This window comes from Rhineura floridana, chromosome 1 (assembly GCF_030035675.1).
Source record: "Rhineura floridana isolate rRhiFlo1 chromosome 1, rRhiFlo1.hap2, whole genome shotgun sequence".
In the NCBI taxonomy this organism is placed as follows: Eukaryota; Metazoa; Chordata; class Lepidosauria; order Squamata; family Rhineuridae; genus Rhineura; species Rhineura floridana.
This window is the reverse complement of record NC_084480.1, coordinates 253,908,116-253,923,074: the sequence shown is the minus strand read 5'-3', so window position 1 is coordinate 253,923,074 and position 14,959 is coordinate 253,908,116. Positions and strand designations below refer to the sequence as shown.

The 14,959-nt window shown below is 44.3% G+C and overlaps 1 protein-coding gene across 13 annotated transcripts in view; it reads right to left on the bottom strand.

Annotated features, from left to right (window-relative positions):
• The window catches only part of DTNA (dystrobrevin alpha), a 309,414-nt gene extending 294,787 nt beyond the window's left edge, over window positions 1–14,627 (bottom strand). For 2 of the 13 annotated variants that reach the window (XM_061598258.1, XM_061598135.1), the window contains exon 1: window positions 14,326–14,366. The gene's annotated coding sequence lies outside the window, so the exon portion shown is untranslated. Of the gene's footprint in view, window positions 1–14,325; window positions 14,414–14,517 lie in introns of those variants that run through there. The other 11 variants (XM_061598126.1, XM_061598116.1, XM_061598267.1 and 8 more) reach the window with 7 other exon arrangements.
• Window positions 14,628–14,959: the final 332 nt, after the last annotated feature.

The following is a 14,959-nucleotide window of genomic DNA, read 5'->3' as shown; positions in this document are numbered from 1 at the left end:
GACAGAGAAGCAATACAATAGCAAGCACACTGCTAGGAGCCAAGGTGAAAGAGCTAAGAACATGGACACCATGTCACACTGCCCAGAGCAGTAACATGGAAGCAGAGGACTGTAATGAATCACAGAGTCACACAGCCCAACCTACTGCTCTGAGGCAGTATTCTCCACTAGGGCTGCCATCATTTTTCCTGCTTCTGCTTCTATGCCAAGGATGGAGAATGTGTGGCCCTTCACATGTTGTTGGATTCCAACTCCCAATGTTCTCACCCAGCCTGGACAATAGCTAGTGATTATGGGAGCTATAGTCCAACAATATCTGGAGAGCCACAAGTGCCCCATCCCTGTCCTATCCCTTTAACCACCAGACATACAAAAATGTAGTTGGGAGAGCTTTTCTCCTCAATTATCTCCATGCCAAGAATGTCTTCATGTGCTTCATTCCTGTGCCTTGGACTGCTGATAAAGGCACAGGAGCAGGACTGATAAACGTTATGGCAACCCTTTTAGTGACATATCAGGATCTACTTGTGGTAATGCAAATATTCCACAGTGCAACATGCAACAAGTTGGAGAGAACATGATGCACAATGTAAAGGCACACACATCTACTATTAGCCTTGTAACTTTTTCTACAACACATCTCCTACAAGGCAAAGCTCGGGGTGGTCCCTCAGTAATATTGATGTGAGATGCAAAAAAGTGGGAGCAGAACTGACCCCAGTTCATAAAGCATCTCCCTAAACATATAGTCATAGCAACAAACAGGCAAAAGACACCACATGACATGCCCCCTTCCTCCCCACCATTTATTTTTTAATTTATTGTCCATCCCACCCTTTCTCCGTGGACTCCAGGGTAGATCACAACAATCAAATGCACACACACAAAAAATACAATAAAAAATTAAATTCTGTCAAATTTGCCTTTTTTCTGTATTCCAGGCCACCATATAAACTTAAAAAGCCTGGTTTTCAGTTGGGATCTGAACGTAAACAAGGTTGGCACCAACTGAACCTCCAAGTGGGGTGCATTCCATACCTAGGATGCTATAACCCTTTGACAGGTCATAGACCCCCATATGTCCCTTATGGCTGGCACTACCAGCAAGGCCTCTCCAGTAGATCTCAGGTCACACTCCAGTTGATAAGGAAAGAGTTGTTCCTACAGACAACTGGGTCCCATTTAGGGCTTTATATGTCAGTACCAAAATCTTGAATCAGGCTCTGTAGCTAATTGCAGTCAGTGCAAATCTCTAAGAGCCGGTGTTATATGGTTCCTAGGCAACAGACCCCACTGAACTCTCACAGCTACATTTTGCACTAAGTGCAGCTTCCAGGCTATCTTCATGGGCAACCCTACACATAACACATTGCAATAGTCCGAATGGGAGGATATGCATCACAGGCTATCCCTGTCCAGAAACGGCCGTAGCTGGTGAACCAGCCATAGGTGGAAATAGGTACTTGGTGCCACTGAAGCCACTTTGGCCTCCAGTGGCAAGGTGGAATCCAGAAGTACCCCAGACTATAGCGCTGATATTTCAGGAGAATATCAACTTCATCTAGGACAGGCCTTATACCTCCTTCCTGGATATGGGAACCACCCATCCACAGAGCCTCCGTCATGTGAGTTTCAATTTCAGATTATTGGCCCTCATCTAGTCCATTCAAACTGCCTTCAAACAATGGCCAAGAACCTGTTGAGCATCACCTAATTTAGAGAACATAGAGAAATAGACCTGGGAATCATCAGCATATTGGTAATACCTCAACCCAAACCTCCTGATGACTACTCCCAATGGATTCATATAGATGTTAAAAAAGTGCAGGGGAGAAGATGAAATCCAGCAGAACCCCAAAGAATAACTGCCATGAGGCTGAAGAGAAGCCTTCCACTGCTACTCTCTGGAACTGATCCTGTAGGTAAGAGTGGAACTACCATAACATTGCCTTTCCAACTCCCAACCCACAAAGCTGCTCCACAGGGATACCACAGTCAATTGCATCAAAAGCTGCTGAGAGATCAAGGAGAATTAATAGGGTCACACTTCCCCTATCCTTCTCCCAATACAGGTTAATCTGGACAACCACAGTCGTTGCATTGCCAAAACCAGGCCAGAAGCCAGACTGAAATGGGTCTAGATACCTGGATTCATTCAAGTGCATCTAAAGCTGCATAGCCACCAACCTCTTGGGGTCCTTGTCCAAACAGGAGGTATTTATGACTGGACAGTAGTTATCACACACTTCTGGCTTCAGAGAGGGTCTCTTGAGGAGGAAGCACAGCGCTGCCTCTTTTAAGACCATAGGCATCACCTACTCCTACAAGGAAGCATTTATTATTCTATGGACATACCCAGTCAATACCCTCCAGTTAGCTTTAATAAGCCAAGATGAGCAAAGTTCAAGAACACCTGTGATAGGCTATTAAATCTTCGAGCAACTTGTTCATATCATTGGGCTCCAACAATGGAAACTGAACCCATACAACATGACCAGGCTGTATATCTGAACCAAGCCATACAGAATACAGTTGGAGGTTTTTTTTAATGACACTATAGCTCTAAGGAAGAGTATAGGATCAAATCTCAATTTGAAACTCTACCTACGATTTCCCAGAAGAAATGGCTGGGAGCAGTCTCACACATAAGCACACCTGAGACAGTGCAGTGCCAAAAGCAACCAGAGGGAGTGGTGTACGGACCAACAACAGCCCTATTCAGGATGCCTGTAATTTGCTGGGCCCCCTTCACTCTTTCCAGCTGTCCCTTCTCCACCTTTGTTTGTTTGACTGCCAGTAGCTGCTGGTTATTATGTCAGTAGATCTTGCCCCCCACATAACACCTCCAATGTTCGGATATTTTCATATCAGCAGAAACAAGGAGATGCAGGATAATACTGAGCGATAGGAATCATCCTTAGTAATACTCCAGTGCCATGGTGCAGGACAGGCAGCAGACCTTCAGCCGTGCTGCAGTGTAGCATGGTGGAGGACCCTACACCACCTTCAATAGCAAGAAGGCGTAAGGAGATATCTGTTAACAGTCATGACAACAGAGACATGGCTGAACCATTGGCAAGCATTTACTGAAAAGCATCAGTGGTGGTGGGAGTTCTGATCATTCCAAAGCAATGGGATGTCAACCTTTCCATGCATGCAGGGCTCCTATATCTTTGAAAGCTACATGACAGGCAGAGGAGTAACAGGTATTGCTTCTTCTATTCACCTGTTGTGTCGCTGTCTGTCTGGCAGTCCTGAGGAGCACAGGAGCCCTGGGAGGACAAAAAGGTGGCAACCCCACCTGGGAACAGCTGGATTCCCATTGGTTGCTGCTGCTTCTAGTTTTGCTAGAGGCCTTGATTCTGGCCGGTATTGCACTTGGGATAGGGGAAATCCTTGTTTCTGCAGCTACTCGAGGGCTGCCTGGTTGCCTATGGAGAGAGGGATAGCAATGGTCAACAACTGCAACAGATAGTTCCTGTGCTTAGATGCTCAGTCAGGGTCACTGAGCACCACCACCTAATGCTCTTCCAGTCTTTATGACTCAGTCCTACTTCCACATTGGTGCTCCCCCCCCCCCCCAGAGTCCATGTATGTTGGTGGCAGATGGTGTAGTCATTAATATACTCACCCATCCCATGCAAGGAGTTGCAATGAATCACTGTCTTCAGTTACTGTACGATGTGCATCCTGCCCTGGCTCTAATTCTGTAACAAAACAGGGCTTCATGAGTGTTTGGCCAACAACACCAATTGTTGAAGTGTCTGCTATTCCTAAGGTAGCTTAGGAACATGGGAAACTGCCTTATGCTGGATCAGACCACTGGCCAATCTAACTCATTATTACCCACACTGACTTGCAGTTACTCTCCAGGATTTCAGACAGGAGCTTAGCCCTATCTGGAGTTTGAACCTGGGACTTTCTGTATGCAAAACATGTGATCTTCCACTGAGCTGTGGCCCTTTGCAGTAAACATCAATAGTGTGCTGTCCACTGCCGTCACTTATCTGCATACTAGAGTTCAACAACCAGGATCACCTTCTGCACACTTCTTCTGTGTAGGAAACACTGCTTCAACCTATTGAGGCTGGGATATTTAACCCACACACAGTTTTAACATCTTTGCAGCAAGAAAGAATGGAAAACATGTACTGTACAAGGTTAAGATTAGGATATGCAGAATAATGCTTTAGGGAAGGGTCTTTGCAACCATGGTGATCTCCTGCTCCCTTGCTTACCTGTGTAGGGTGACTCATCCTTGCAGAAGTTGAGTTGTTGAGGTTCCTGGTGGGTGTTTATAACTGGCGTTTAGAGACAGGGTTCTGGGAAGATAAGATTAGCCATACACCCTTCCTGCACTGGAATTTTCTCTAGCTATTTGTTGTTTGTGCAGATTGCCCCTTTCAACAGTTTCTGTCACCAACATTCCCACTGGTAGATTATGGTCTGGGCTCTCTGCGATGACTGTGACAGGAGCAATATATATATTTATACAAAGGGCCTGAATCAATAGTCAAGTGCACACCAGCTTTATGTTGAAATGCTTCCAATAATGGAACTAGTGACTCAGGCCCAAGATTCTCTACTAGCTGCTAAAGCCATAGCCATTCATGTGGCATCCTGCACAGTTAGTCCTAAGCCTGCTATAATGAGTGGTTAAGTCTCATGTCACAAGTAATTGCTATGCAAAATTCCATAAATGCATATATTTTGTTGTTATGCTGAGTGGGTGGGAACCTACATAATTAATAAAAAACACAGGCATTCCAAACATAGTTATTATGAAATACCATGCTATGCTTGGCAATGAAGTTAAGCAGCTGATTATTAATAAAAATGTGCCAACTATGCTTACACCACGAAATTACGAGCACAGAGTTTAATAAGCTGAAACAAGAAGTTGTTCCAGAAAAGTCAGCTCTAAAGTTTTAAGTTTGCTCATTTGTAAAAGGAAACGAAATGGGAGTAAATAAATGGCAGAGCTTTCAAATATGACACATTTTTAAGTGGGATGTAGTGACATCCTCCTTTATGACGTGAAGCCTCTAATTTTCTTTTTTGTTCCACGAAAGAAAAAACAAACACAGTACAGGACTCTGATGCCATGCACCAATCCTTACAGCAATTTTTAAATATTGATTTTAGGGCCACTTTACCCATTTTAATTTTTAGGTGCCAACCTAAGATGTAGTGAATGTACTCCTAAAGTGTGAATACAATAAATGTGTTTTTCCAATCACAGGTATCACACACACACATATTTGCAAGGAACCATGACTGAATACAGCTTCCTGTTGACTGGGTGGCAAATCTGCATTTGTCTCTCTGGAATGTGTCATTTCAGACTGAGCTTGGGTTCTGGAAACAAGGGAACTGGTCCAGCTGTTTATGAAATTTAACTGAACAACAACAATAAAAAGGATGCTCATTATTTTGAATTTTGTGGGGATTTTCAGAACAGTGTTATTAACCAACATTAACTTTTACTTCTATTGTTTTGTTCCAGTCTGTTTTAGTATGTTATCAGCTTTGGGTTGCACTTGTAGTTGTAATTGATATGGTGTAATTTTATTGATTTTAATATTGAAAGCTGGCTTGAATACTCTTGCAGAAAGATGGAGTAAAAATTAACCGTGCTAACAATAACCTTATGAAGGTCAGTTATGCTGCAGTCCTATACGTACTTCCCTAGAGGTAAGCACCACTGAACTCTATGGAACTTACTTCTGAGTAGACATACCTAGAATCATGCTGTTGATTGGTTATATACTTCCATGAAGTTCCATTAAATTTGATGAAACTACACCAGTATGAATGATGAACAAATTATCCTCATTTTAAGTACCCAAATGGAGAAAAACAATTTCCTCTAAATTATTTAAATGTTAATAAAATTATAATAATAATAAAATTTTATTTGTGAGTCGCCTATCTGGCCGACCAAACGGCCACTCTAGGCGACGTACATTGCCACAACAAAATACAATATCAAATCCGAATTACACGAATTAAAAACAGTTCTGTTAAGCTTCTATTTCAAAGCAGAATTCAGTACAATTGTAAATGTCCACATTACTGGAAGTGTGTGACTGTTGCTTTATTTTTGAATGGTTTCATTCAAATGTGTCTTACGTATTTATTTTGTAGTTTCCACACCCAAAATAATATCTATTCATTAAAGTAACAGCCTATGCGCAAAGGGTTGCCACCAATTTGGTTCCCTTTTTTGTGCAGCTGCCTAGCAGGAACTAACTCAACCGGTACAGCTTGCCCCATCACTGGACATATAAAGCTCTGGGCACTTCAAGACAAGTGTATTGAATCGCCTAATAACCACAAGTATATGGTGACCCTCCTGCTGATCATGGCTAATTCAAATGGGCTATAAGAATGTGGCCAGCACACTAAGCTGTTGGCAGCAAACTGGCTAGTGTAATGGCACCAACTTCCTACACCAAAATGACCATGTTCTGTAAGCATCTCTCTATTACTAACTTAAATCACAGGTACTCCCATTCAACTATAATGACTTCCTCCATAAACTCCCGGAAACTGTAATTCAGTGAAGATGCAGATTTTTCTTTTTTTGGTCAAATATCCCAAGCCCAAATCTCACCCTACCCCAACATTACATTTTCAAGACTTCTTTAGGGAGACGAATTACTATTAACATTATTTAAATATATAATATAAATATGTCCTTTAGATACTTCCTGTTCTTCTTGGACCTTTATTACAGTGGGTGAAAAAGCCAACATTTGGAAGGGTCTTTAAAGAGTAAGTCACAACTCTGAGACAACACACAGTTTCTAAAATAAGTCAGACTTAACAAGGTGTTTTTATATCATCTACTTGTTTGTAAATGGTCGCTGAGAAATATGGACTCCAAAAGGGTAAATAATATGCATATACAAAGAAAGTGACAAGATGTAATAAAGTACAAAGTTCCTGTACAAAAACAGTTTTGAGGAAACAGGTATTAAAGCTTGCCATGCCATAGTAATGCAGGAGTATGTACTTGCTCCACTTTCTCTCCTATATAAACTGTCCTCTATTGCACCTAGTCCTCTTATTCACAAATAAGAGTTTAGCCAATGTTACATTCATTGTTTGTATCAATGCATCATGAATAATAAATTTCATTCATATTTCTCTAAGCCACGAAAAAGAACTATAAAGAAACCATATTTTAAGGGAACATGTATTCACATTATTTTCAGTGCATTTACTGTGAATACTGGATACATGTGGAAATTTTCAGTGAATTTCCATAGTCATAAGAGATGGTGATAGACGAGATCTTATTTATTTATTTATTATTTGATTTATATCCCGCCCTTCCTCCCAGCAGGAGCCCAGGGCAGCAAACAAAAGCACTAAAAAGTAAAAACACTTTAAAACATCATAAAACAGACTTTAAAATATATTAAAACAACAACATATTTAAAAATATTTTCAAAAAGCTTTACAAACATCATTTAAAAAAAGGATTAAAAACATTTATTTTTTTAAAAAAACAAGGTTTTAAAACATAGTAAAATGCAATTCTAACACAGACACAGACTGGGATAAGGTCTCAACTTAAAAGGCTTGTTGAAAGAGGAAGGTCTTCAATAGGTGCCAAAAAGATAACAGAGATGATGCCTGTCTAATATTTAAGGGGAGGGAATTCCACAGGGTAGGTGCCACTACACTAAAGGTTCCTTTCTTATGTTGTGCAGAATGGACGTCCTGATAAGATGGTATCTGCAGGAGGCCCTCATCTGCAGAGCGCAGTGATCGACTGGGTATATAAGGCATAAGTCAGTCTTTCGGGTATCCTGGTCCCAAGCTGTACAGGGCTTCGTACACCAAAACTAGAACATTGAACTTAGTCCGGTAGGTACAGATAGCCAGTGCAATTCTTTCAGCAGTGGGGTGACATGCTGGTGATACCCTGCCCCAGTGAACAGTCATGCTGCTGCATTTTGCACCAGTTGCAGCTTCCAAACCAACCTCAAGGGTAGCCCCACATAGAGCACATTACAGTAATCCAGCCTGGAGGTTACCAGTACATGGACAACAGTGGTCCGGCTATCCCAGTCCAGAAATGGCCACAGCTGTCTTACCAGCCGAATCTGGTAAATAAAAGGCATTTATAGCGATGGAGGTCACCTGGGGCTCTAACAACAAAGATGGATATAGGAGCACCCCCAGACTACGGACCTGCTCTTTCTGAGGGAGTACGACCCCATCCAAAGCAGGCAACTGACCAATTATCTGAATTCAGGAACCACCAAACCACAGCATCTTTGTAGGAATCAGACTCAGTTTATTGGCCTTCATCCAACCCACCACTGAGTCCAGCTGGCAGTCCAGGTCTTGCATGGCTTCTCCTGATTCAGATGTTAGAGAAATAGAGCTGGGTATTGTCAGCATACTGCTGACACCTCACCCCAAATCTCCTGATGACCGCTCCCAAGGGCTTCATATAGATGTTAAACAGCATGGAGGACAAGATGGTACCCTGCGGCACCTCACAACACAACTGCCAGGAGGTCAAAGGACAATCACACAATGCTATTTTCTGAAAATGACCATGGAGATAGGATTGGAAACACTGTAAAACAGTGCCTCCAATACCCATCTCACTAATTTGGCCCACAAGGATACTATGGTCAATGGTATCAAAAGCTGCTGAGAGATCAAGAAAGAATAACAGGGTCACATTGCCCCTGTCCTTCTCCCGATAAAGGTCATCCATCAGGGCGACCAGGTCAGATTCAGTCCCATAACCAGGCCTGAACCCAGACTGGAATGGGTCTAGATAATCTGTTTCATCCCAGAGTACTTGCAATTGCTGCACCACAATCCTCTCAATGACCTTCCCTAAGAAGGGGGTATTTGCGACTGGTCAGTAATTGTCACAAACCAATGGGTCCAGCGAGGGCTTCTTCAGAAGCTGTCGGATCACCGCCTCTCTCAGGGCAGCTGGAACCACTCCCTCCTGCAACTATGCTTTGACCACACCCTGGATCAAACCCCCTCAGAAAGCTTTAATAAGCCAAGAAGGTCAAGGGTCAAGAGGACACGTTGCTGGCCGCATCATCGCAAGCACCTTGTCCATGTCATCAGGCCGCATCAACTGAAACTGTTCCCAAGAAGTTGCAGTGGACGTTGCACTAGACACTGCACTGGGGACTACAGTAGATGTGGATGGGGCATCAAGATTGCTACAGAGGCAAGCAACTTTACCTTCAAAGTGCCTTGCAAACAATTCACAGTGGGCCTCCGAAGGATCTAAAACTCCATTTCCGGGAGTTGATGTCAACAGACCCCTGACAATACGGAAAAGCTCCACTGGATGGCTACTTGAGGATGTGATAATGGCAGAGAAGTGGGCCTTCTTGGCCCCCTCACCGCCACACAGTAGGCGTGGTTATCATGTTTTACTCATGCCCTGTCAGCCTCACAGCACGTCTTTTGTCACTTCCACTCTAGCTATCATCCAGCCTGTTTCATTGTTCTTAGCTCACTGGTGTACCAAAGTGCAAACTGGGCTCCACAATGCTGGAGAGGGCGCTCAAGGGCAACTGTGTCAAGAGCCTCGCTGTTCCATAGCATGACAAGGGCTTCAACAGGGTCACCTGCTCTATCTACTGGGAACTCCCCCAGGGCTTGAGGATCAAGGAGGGGGAAGGTATGAGTTGCAGGCGCCTCAGCCATCAGCGGGCATGGACGATCCAGCTGTTGTTGAGTGTAGCCCAGACCTTGAGGAAGAGAGCGAGCTAGCTACCCCACCAGTTCCCACGGATGGCCCTGCCCCTCAATGGAACAGTGCTCAGCCATCAAGCACCCCCACGGAGCAGTTAGGGGAGGATTCCGAAAGAGCAGTAACTCCTCCTGTGCCAAGAAGTATCCCAGAGACGCCCGACGCTTCCCAGCCCTCTGCTTCCCCGCCTGCAGATAAGGACCCTGTTCTGTCAGATGAGCCCGTGGAGACTCACCCCACTTCACCGCGCTCACGACGTAGGGAGAAGCAGACAGGGAAGAGGGCGTGTGTGCGAAGGAGTGAGAGGTTATGCTCCAAGACCTCTCCTATTTAAGACTGCCGTGCTGTGAATGGGGCATTGAGTCAACTTTCATCACACGTTGCATAGCATGTCTAGAGGGTAGTTAGGGACTTGCAGTGAGTTAGCATAGGGTCTTTTCTATGAGGCGCTCAGCCTTTGATGTATCCATTACGTTAATAAAGCAAGAGTTCCTTGCACCCTCGTCTCCGACTCATGATTTCTGCTCTGAACCGGACACCAGGGCATTCAGGAATCCTGTAGATTCCACTAGTGTCCGGAGGCAGAGCATCTTAAACTATCCACCACCCCTGCAGGGGAGGATCGAAGGCACAAGTCTAAACTTCACCAGGAAGTGGTCTGTCCATGACAATGGGGTGACATCCACCCCCCTATCTCCAGACCTCTCCTCCATTTGGAGCAAAAACCAAGTTGAAGGCGTGCCCTGCCCTATGCGTCAGGCCAGTGACACCTTGACACAGCCCCAAGGCCGTCATGGAGGCCATGAAGTCCAGAGCCAGAACACTAGAGGCAGCCTCAGCATGGACATTGAAATCACCCAGCACTATTGTTCTGGGCTCCTCCAATACCACAGCTGAGATGGCCTCCGCCAGCTCAGGCAGAGAAGCTGCCGGGCATCAGTGTGGACGGTACACCAGCAGCAACCCAAGTTTACTGTCTCCTTGGCCCGACACCAGGCGCAGGCCCTCACAGCCATCTCCAAGACAGAGTGGTTTCCTGGCTATAGAGATGGAAGTTCTGTAGACCACAGCAAATCCTCCCCTCCCCCGTCTCTTCAGTCTGGGCTTGTGTTGCACTAAGTATCCAGGTGGGCAAAAATGGATCAGATCAACTCCTCCCAGCTCACCCACCCAGGTCTTGGTAATGCACACCAAATCGGCCCCTCCACCCATGATTAAATCATGGGTTCATGTGGTTTTATTGTGTACCAATCTGGCATTAAACAACAACACACACAGGTCAGTGGTCGCAGCAGATGAGCAATGAGGAACCCATCCATGAGAGTAGTGGAAGTGAGGAACAAGGTGTAGATAGCCTTGCCCTCGTCTTCTGTGGTAGCTCACCACCTCCCCATGACTATACTTCCCTCTACCCGTGATCACTGAAATTGGGGTGGCATCACCCAAGTTCCTCCTTACTAAGACTCTTCCTAAACACCTGATATGGACCCAACAAGAGCCCACTAACAAAACCTACCTGATCCTGTTATTCCAGTAGGCCTCTGAGAGAATTGGGAGCAGTCAGACCCACTCAATATCTTTCATACAGGGCACATCTACTCCCCCCGTGTCACACCTAAGGAGGGCCAGCCTTCTGCCAGTTGCAGACTCTCACTCTGAAGGCATCTGGAGACTTTCTCTTATCATTCAGTTCACTACACAGGCTCTCATCCTGCACAGGAATTACACATATACCATATGCCCTCCCCACACCAATCTCTTCTAGATTTTTTTTTTAAAAAGAGAAATATAAGGGAGTAGCGTGCTCACCCTTGGGTCTCCCCAAGGGGTGACCCTGCTGGTGATAGACCTGCTGCCCAAGGGCAGCTGTGCTTTTATGCCCCTTGACCCAGTCAGGAGCTGATGCAAGAGGCTGCAAGATTAACTGCAGCCTCTCTCTGGAGCCAGGGTAAAGCAGGAGGTCCCAGTCCTTGTAGCACTTACCAGGGACTTCAGCTGTCTCAAGAGATAGAAACCAAGAGGAGTGAGCAAGCAAGGACCCAGATGCTCAGATACTCACTCCCTAAATTCCCATTTTTAAATGTAGTACATAAACATAAACTAAATTGGGAATTTAAGATTCTCTGTCACTGGGTTATCAAGTAACTTTCAAATTATATTCTGGGACCAGTTTGATCTACTACAGAAAATTTGTAAGGTAGGCTTTCTAGGTTCTAATATTAATATACTTAAATCAATATGGCACAAGTTATTGTGGGAATGTCACAAATATCCATGGCAATAAGGACCTGAACTAATCCCATCAATGGATTCCTGAAGCAAAAAAGTTTGCAAACCATTATTATTTGAAGTCACCACTGAGTATTACTAATTTGTACAGCATACACTTTTGTAGGCATCTGATGAAGGAGGATCTTATATTTGAAACCTCATACAACAATAAATAAACTGACTGGATTCCACCTATAGGGAGTAAAAAAAGAAGGAAGTCCCATTGAGTTTAATGGGGTTTATTTCCTGTTAAGTGTGCTTAGGCTGCTATCCAAAATACACTTACCTGGGGTATTAGTCTCACTGAACTCAGTGGAATTTACTTCTGAGTAGACATGTTTAGGATTATGCCTTTTGAGGCACATCAGATTCTTTTTTTCCCCCTGCAACAGATTAAACCATCTTTTCTGCCAAAATTATTCTTACATATATCTACTTCTACCTCTACTAAACTAAAAATCAGCAGACTAGGATTCACAAGTGCAACTGATCCCTCTGCTGGGTTTGTCCAGTACTATAGTAATGTGATACAGCCAGATTTTGGTTTAAATTTACAAAACCTAATTTTGGATTGCTGAGAACTGAAGGAGTTAAAATCGCAGTGCTGCAATTCTAAACACACTTACCAAGCAATATGCTCTGCTAAATACTGTGGGATTTACTTCTGAGTAAACATACATAGAATTGCACCGCACATGTCCTTAGAGTTGTATATATTTTTTTAAAAAATGATTGTAACATACTTTTGTACACTTTTACTTACTAGAAAGATGCTGTAATGATAAAAAAGTACAGATGCTTGTTTGGCTCTGAGCTTGGAAGCTGGATTTCCAATCAAGAACAAATGAACCCACAGTATTATTTTCACAAATCTGTCAAAACTTTCTTGGCTACTGATGGGGTTCTGGAGCTATCTGTGACATTTATTTTTCAGAGGCTCTTTAAACAGTACATGAAATGTCATACATTGCTTGTTAACTGGCTCTGCTCCAGTCCATATTTATGAAGTACATCAGATAACGGTACCTTTAAACATTGAGAGAATAGTTTTTGAAGCATATTGAACTAGTGATTGGGGAGGAGGGAGATGTACTATTTCTGAAAAATCCTGCAGGAGCTTGAATATCCACTATAAAAGGCTGAAGTTTATGAATGGGCAGGTAACTGAGCAAAGGATGTAAACAGGGACAAGGCACTGGCAAAGAAAAGTCATTTTTACACAGCTAATTTTATGTAAGTGAACCTGGGACTTCCCACCATGTTAACAATGTAGAGTAATATTTAAACAATATTAAAATGGGGTAACCGAGCTAGTAAATACTAACACAGGAACGACAGGCAAAAATAATACAATCCATAATGTTAAAATTCACAAGCTCCTGACTGCACACACTGGGCTTATATAAGTCTGAGCTAGAGTGCGTTATAATTATATCAAAATCATAAAATGGTACACACTGTAGGTATAAAACGTCACTCTGGAATACAGTGAACTGTTCCTGTTAGGCTCACAAATAATACTAAGAATAATAATAAAAGAACCAGCCTTCCAAAGCCTGAAGTGTAGCAAAAGTCAAAGAGATGATGTCATCATAGGCCTGTACATCTAAATTGCCTTAGCTCCTCATGACACACACAGACCCCCTCTCCACACATCAGTGCATACCTTGGCAAGCTTGGTGATGAGATGTCTGATGCAAACAAGGTTCCCTGATGCTGCCAAAAAGGGAGCATTCCTCGCTAGACCTTCTCACCCCAAGTTATCAACACTCCAATCTCCCCTTTTTCATTTATCCCTATAGGGATTTGACCTCACTATTTTTCTGTGGCAGAGGACAAACTCTGGCTTAGCTCTCTCATACAACATCAGAAAGAGGAATCAACAACAAGACATCTAATGCAGCTAGTTCTCTGCCTCTCTCTCTCTCTCTCTCTCTCTCTCTCTCTCTCTCTCTTTTTCTCTCTCTCTCATACAAACACACACACACACACACACTCCAGAAGACAGAGCTCTCAATCTCCAAATTGGCAACAGGCTGACTCACCCCCCTTGCCCACTCCTCAAGTTATCCCCCCAAGCCATTTAAACTGACACTGCAGTGTATTGCAACACTTGCTGCTGATTTTGATTAGAAATATTCATCTCATCCCCCCTTCCAATGACACACTCTTTGCAGCGCAAAGAGCCATCCATAATGGAGACTTCAGCATCCTTAGCAAAGCCTTTGACTGGCGAATGGAGTAAAGGGATAAAGGGGAGAGAGATGAGGACCAGATGAGTGAAGGAATGAATGAATTGCTACCTCCAGGAAAGCTCTGTGGGTTGCTGGCTTCTCCTGCTCCAGCTGCTCTTGCTGTTGCTGCTGTCACAGCGGATCAGCTGATATTTACCTGTGAGGTAATGCACACTCTGTAAGGTCACCATGCACCCACTGAAACCCAGTGCAAAGCAGGAGGGGCGCACAGAGACGGAACTGCTTGCTGCTGCCGCTTACCGCTCCGAAGAGAGAAAGATGCACCGCGCACAGGCTGATGCCGCTGCTGTTGCTACTGCTGCAGCTCCTGGCACATGCTGCAGGTGTTATCGCTGAAATTGCCCTGCTTCAGAATGTACCCATTTTGCTTCTGCACATGCCCAGAGCCCCTCGTGTAGCCAGAATGAGCATGTGCCAAGCCTGTGCGCATGCCCGGCGAGGGAGTGAAGCCTCCGTGAAGCCGCTGCCCTCACCTAGCCCTTTGCCCTGAGTTTCGTGGGGAGTTCCATTCACTTTGCCCAAAAAGCATCCTAGCGATGCTGTGGGAGGAGGAGGGGCTGAGAGACGGAGGGGAGGGGGACGGGAGGGTGGCTGAGCAAAAGGATGACGTATTGCAAAAGCCAAGGAGCAGAGGAGGGGGAGTTAGCCAAGAGGATTCGCCGACGGGGGTGCTGGGGCGCCG